Raw genomic sequence first — 6,564 nt, forward strand, 5'->3', positions numbered from 1 at the left:
TATCCGGGTTATGTCATCGAAAAGGAAAACTCTGGAAGCTTTTTCATGCCCGGCTTACGCTCATGCGCCAGCTGGTCATCTTCGGCGAGCTCAATAACGATGTCGACACCACAGGAGCAGGTTCAATGAGTGTTGTGGCTAGCAGAGTTGCAACCCCTAGGCTGTCTAGCGTAGTTTTAGAACACAATATGGACATCAGCCTCCTACACGGAAACGCATTCTGTTCTGGGACAATAAACTGAGGACTACAGGGAGTCTGTTGCTTGTAAAATCTCCTGGAAAGACGCGGACCTCTGAAGAAAATGTCAATCGCATGAGAGAGGCATTCCAGCAAAGTCCACCCAAGTCAATTTGTGATGCTACCTTGCAGTTACATGCACATTCATCGTTCAACAGTGTACGATGTGCTACACAAAAGGCTAGGCCTAAGAGCGTTCAAGATTCAAATGATTCATGCACTAAAACCGAGTGACCAGGTAGCATGCACAAACGTCATTGTGGACATGCTAGGAAGAAATGACGTCACCCAATTTCCTCCGCCAAGTATGCTTCTCCGACGAGGCGACGTTCCATGTTAATGCAGTTGTGAACAGGTGCAGCTTTTGGATATTCGTCGTGCCACCAATGGAACCCCCATTGAAATTTACTGAGGAAGTTATATACTCAAAAAAAATGGATAGTTTCCCTTTGTAACTCATAAATTTGTATAATAAATGCTTTCTGAGAAATAATTATTTTATTTTGGATACCTTTCTTCCGGACAACCTGTATTAATCATCAGTTCCATACAGAGTTTAAGGCAGCATTACCATGTTATAAGTGCTTATGGGAAGATTGTTGGTTACTTAGATTTCATATAGACGTCTATTTTTTCCTATACTGCATGTTTAATATTTCTTTATTTATTTAATAACGCTTTGTCATTTTCATGAATTATACCGGGCGGGATGATATGAGACTATGAATGATGAATTATAAAATTGGCGACCTTCTGTAGGATTTTTTGTTTATCTTCTTTTTCGTATTTAGTGGTCTGTTTCACTGTGACATTTGATTTGGGCATTTCTTAGGTTATTCTGGAAACCTATGTCTATTGTAATGTTTCTTGGGGCAATTCGGGACAGATGTGGAAGTGGCAATAGCTGAAATAAAGTAGCAGCCTAGCATTAGTCATGGAAATTACACAAAACATCAAGTTGCCTCCATACTTAATTAATTAAGCACCATGCCATAAAGGCGTATGGTAGTGGAGGTATGGCTCCGCCACTCAGTCATTGGCACTAAATGGAGGTCAGTGGTCAGCTTCACGCCCCGGACGCTTTACCCTCGGAGAAAGAGTTCCCACAGCCTGTGTGGGCTCTGTGAAGAAGAGAAAACTCTTGCCCCTGCCAGGAATCAAATCCCGGCCACACACCGACTAAGCTATCCCTGCTTCGAGGAAAACCACTCAGTAAATAGTAATTTACATTTAGAGTGATGTCTGGCAGGCAGCTCCTTTGTTCTCGCTCTCGTCAAAAAGGAACAACAGAGAGTTCGCACAGGCGCCAGTTGTGCTTGGCGGAGAGCTACGAGATTTTTCCCAGTGCTTCCCGCGATTTGAGACACAGAAAGACGTCTCAAATTTTGGTTTCTTGTTCGAGAAATACATCTGTTAGCTCAGTCTACAACTTTTTAAATACTGTCCCCACTCACTGTATGCCATGAGCCCGGGAATGGAGCCCGCTCGTTATACTACGAGAGGAGTGTAAAGGAGAAATTGAATCAGAATAAAGAACAGTTATTATTAGACTACCCGCTTTAATATTAAAACACCGCATTTCGCTCACGCAGTGCATTTATTTTAATTACTTATTTGTGGTTTATTTAATTATGCTTTCGTTAGCTATTCTCTCTAGCGTCTAGATGATGCATGAGAGATGCATGATGATTTGGAAAGGACTTGGAAGGAAACGGTCGTGGCCTAATCGAGGCACTATCCCTGAAATTGTATGAAGGAAATGAGGAAACTCCGAAAACCTCAGTCAGCGTAGGCGGTATACCGGCTCAGATGCTGTGTCAGCACGATCGGTACGGTGTATTTGTGTATTCACAATACACATCGAAAAGCAGTCCAGTTGGGAGCGTTTTCCGTGGGGCAGGACCCCATTCTTCTTTAGATATAACGTAGATAGACTTCGGACGGTTAGTGTGATGGAACTGTGGCCACGAAACCTTTAATTGTGTATCAAAAACTCGGTTTGAGTCCTGACTGACGTCAGACAAGCGTCGTGAAATAATCAGCGTGACACGCGAGTGCCATTCTGTTTTGATTACTGAGTGAACCCACACGTGCGGACCCTCCAGACGTCTGGCCGGCTCAGGGACAACGGAAGTGTTCTGAAACCGGGGGGGGGGGCAGCGCAACCTTGCATCTTGCAAATGATTTCACCCATGTGCCGAACTGTACACTCAACGAAAATCCATTGAAACGGCTTGGCTAAGCCGGTTGGAGGAGTGGTGACGCTCTGGTTTTGTATTCGCGAGGCACCCTGGTTTCTATCCCGACCGTGACAGTCTGTGTGTGTGTGTGTGTAGTTGCAAGCCCAACGGTAGGGCTCATACCCCTTGATTTCTTTAGCCAGTTCTATGTATGTATTAATTGTGTGCGCGTATATAGTTTATAGATTATGATGCAGTGATGCTGCTTCATCAGTTAATCGATCTTAGTCATTTGCTCCTCATGATGGTGTGTGAGCAGTTGGCCTGTAGTTATATATCTGTTCGTATTATTATCATTATTTCTGGAAGTGCACACGAGCAAGTTGGTTAGCAATAACTGTTTAGGCCTCTATTCGGGAATGCTTGGTTCGATTTTCGGGCTGGACACCGGTTATCCTGAATTTTTGTGGTCTTCCTCAGCCTCACGAGGCAAATACCAGAATAGTACCTCGATTTGGCCACGGCGGCTTCCTTCCAAATCTTCCGCAATTCATTATTCATCAGTGATCCTACCATTCGACGCTATGTGGTCCCTAGACACTGACAGCTGCGGTAAATAAGCTACTTCGCTGCTGCACTCTACGACCTTCATATCATCATCGGCGCACCACCGAGCCCGCTGTCGAGATGTTTGTATAATGCAAGGCAATGAATGACCGAATGGGTTTCGTGTAGGTTGAAGCTGTATTTCAGAACCTCTGATTACCTTTGTTTATAGCTTTGGCTGCATGAAGGCACAGTGGCGAATTTCCTCCTGAGACACAAAATAAAAGGGTCTTAAATAAGGCATAACAAAAGTTGAAATAAGGGCGACGTTTTTGTTTTAATGTGAATATGTTGGGTTAATTTAAAAGAGCTTGAAAACTGGAGTCGGCTTGTCATCAATAAATACAGGAATTTTTCTTGATAAAGTAATTATTATCGTCACCTAACTAAGACATTAACTGCATGGATCAGCGTCTTTCCTCATGGCCGCTCAGCTAGTTAAAAACATTCCCCACATTTTATGGAACCCTAAGATTTTGTACCGCGTCTGCAAGAGCCCGCCACTGGCTCCACAGCCTCTCACATGGCTTCTTGAAGATTCATTATAATATTATCCTATGTTCATGCAGGAGGTCTCTTCCATTCAGGCTTTCCGGTCAAAATTGAATTGTGAACGTGGTAATGAAGTGGTGGGCCCCATAACAGGCGGGCAGTGTCTTTATTTGCTAAGCGACTGCTAGCTTCTCAAGGACTCTGCTTCATGGAATTTGCTACATGGCTGATGTAAGCTTGTAAGCCAGTCCCTTGCCTGAATAAGTTTCGCCAGAACGAGAAGCGTACAGACCGCCCGCCGTAGCGAATGAACATCGCGTCTGCCGGTGAGCAGGGCCCGCCTGACCCGACTTTGGTCATGCTGCCTTCTTCACCTCGCCCGCTGCGCTTGGTCGCGTCTGTGCGAAATATTTCCAAAACGGGTCGCCAGACGGATCAATACTAATTGCTCGCCGTTCGTTATTTTTCGTCGCTAAGAAAGGGAGTGGCTCAGACAGGGGACAACATGGCTGTACACCCCATAACATTAACACAAAGTTGTAATGAAGTCACCTACACGTATTACCGCTCCGCTTATGTTCTTGGTAATGCGGGGCTGTCCTTACCCTTGCAGCTATTTTGTGGTATATCCCAGTCCCTTGAGGCAAAAAGAGCTTACTGTAGTTACTAGTGGCTTCGATTCCCGGCAGAGACAGATATTTTTTTCACCATTATGTGCAGACCGGTTCTGGGACCCCACCCATCCTATCGAACTGAAATCTCTTTCCAGGGGGGAAAAGTGGTCGGGGTGTGAAGCTGACCACTCACCTTCATCTAGTGCTGAGGTTAAGAATGCGTGGAGCCGTACTTCACCTCCCCCATACGTCTTCTTGACTTGGTGCTTAATGAAGAACAAGAACAATTTTATCTTAACCCTCGATGCAGATGCTGGGATAGTATCTAAAGGCAGGCCACGGCTTCATTAGATTGTACAGTTAATTTGGCTTTTTCATTGGATAAGTACAGATGACTTAATGGACCGACGGTTCGAACGCACATGGCAGGCCCGCTCTGCGTTTGCAGCGGACAGATGCAAATACATTACAATACACGCACAGTAGTCTGTTCCCATGGTTCCTGTTGCCTGCGTACATCCAAAGATTGGTATGAAGCCTGACTCTTGGGATGTGACGCCGTGTAATCTGGCAGATAGTTACAATTGTTTCGGAAGAACCTGCTGCCTCCTTCCTCTTGGTAGAAAAGTAAGCCGAGTGTGCAAGAAATGGCAGATACAAAGGTAAAGGGCGGACGGGCCCTGGACTCTGAACGAACCAGCTGGGATCTACCCTGAAAACGGACGTTTCGTCGAAACGTACTCAGACATTAAGAAATAAATACGTCAGAAAATAAAATCAGCACAAATACGTGAACTAATTCTCAGTATTTGATCCAGCTATCACATCCCAGAAGCCTATGCAGTGAGCTACGTCTAGACACCCTCGAAATAATTCGGCAAGCAAATTACACGCCTGGACTGCGATGTGTCTTCGCGACCCCGCTGCTAAGTGTTTTGGTCGCCCCTCTCACGTGACCGTGCTTTTTATACGTAAATAATTGCAGTTCCGTCTGGACATGAACTGGACGAGTGTGCCCGAAGGTTCACAGCTTAGACTCACATGTTTCGTGCTTTTCCTCAGGTTACGATTAAAATTTTTGCAAAACTCCGTTCAAGTTGTTTCTTCCCCTCAAAATTTTGTACGTATTTAAGTTACAGATTTCGTTAATGTTCCGTGGATCTGAATCCTTCTTAGAAATGCAGTGGTTTCTCAGATACTCAGGAATTTCTCAGTATTTTATGGAACCTGGAAGTTAACTATCTTGTTCAAAACAGTCATCTAGGTGTCTCTATCCTGAACCAGATGAATCTAGTACACACTGTACCATACCATTTCTTTAAAATCCACTTTAATATTCTCCCATCTACGCTTAGGTCTTACCTTTAGGGTTTCTTACGAAAATTTTGTATGAAATTCCTACACGTATTGCATGCCCCGTCTGTTCAGCGCTCCTTGATTTGATCACTGCAATAATATTTGGCTTTTCTTAGGGTCAAACAGCATCGTGATCTCAGGCACCCTCAGTCTTTGTTCTTCCCTTAACGTGAGAGACCAAGTTTTAAACCCATACACAACAAATATAGACAAAGTTCTCTCATGCCAGTAAGTCCGAGCGAAGTTTTAACGCATTGGTTCCGTACTGTCTGTCCGTCCCTACGGTGACGTCTGTCATACATAAGTGACCGGGACCTGCTTTGCTGGGAGGATACCTGTAAGTAGAAGTTCCCGAATAATTTTGTGACATTTATTCTGAAATCATTTGACTTAGGGATTTTGAATAGACGGCCGGCCAGCCAGTGGGCGAAGTGTGTAGAGGCACGGCCCGTGCCGTAGTGACCTTGCGCTCCAGACAACGCTGCTGCACCGGAGATTCGAATACATTTACAAAAACTCGTTCTCATGCACATTTCACACGTTGAGTTATGGCTAGTATCCGCATTTCTACGTCACTCAGTCCTGCAGTCCCAAATCAAGACGTCTAGACACACATCCGTCTGTATGGCACAACACGTACCCCAAGGACGAAAGCATTTCGCGCTGTCGTCATGATGTTACTTTTAGTTCTCCTAAAGGGGCCTTAACACTTTTGGATAATTTTTAGAAATACGACCACACAAACTTCAGGATTGCACATTGTCCCCACCTCGACACTTCGCACGGTCGCCATATTAATGACTAGCGTCCTTGATAGTTAGGCGTACTTAGCCGGCCAAGAATGAACCCTTCAAGGAACACGTTGATGGAATGCGACATGATGCTGAATTCCTCTACTTGAATCGCCCTCACGAGGGTTAGAACGGAGATGACCTCGGAATTACAAAGAATGAGAGATCAGCGTTACGTGTCAGCCATCTCTACCTCTACCGGGGATCAAACCCCTCACATGAAGTGAAAACAGAATTCCATGCCACTAAACTCAGTCTCGAACATTCACCAAAAAAAAAAAAAAAAA

This window comes from Cryptotermes secundus, unplaced genomic scaffold, assembly GCF_002891405.2.
Source record: "Cryptotermes secundus unplaced genomic scaffold, Csec_1.0 scaffold1274, whole genome shotgun sequence".
Lineage (NCBI taxonomy): Eukaryota > Metazoa > Arthropoda > Insecta > Blattodea > Kalotermitidae > Cryptotermes > Cryptotermes secundus.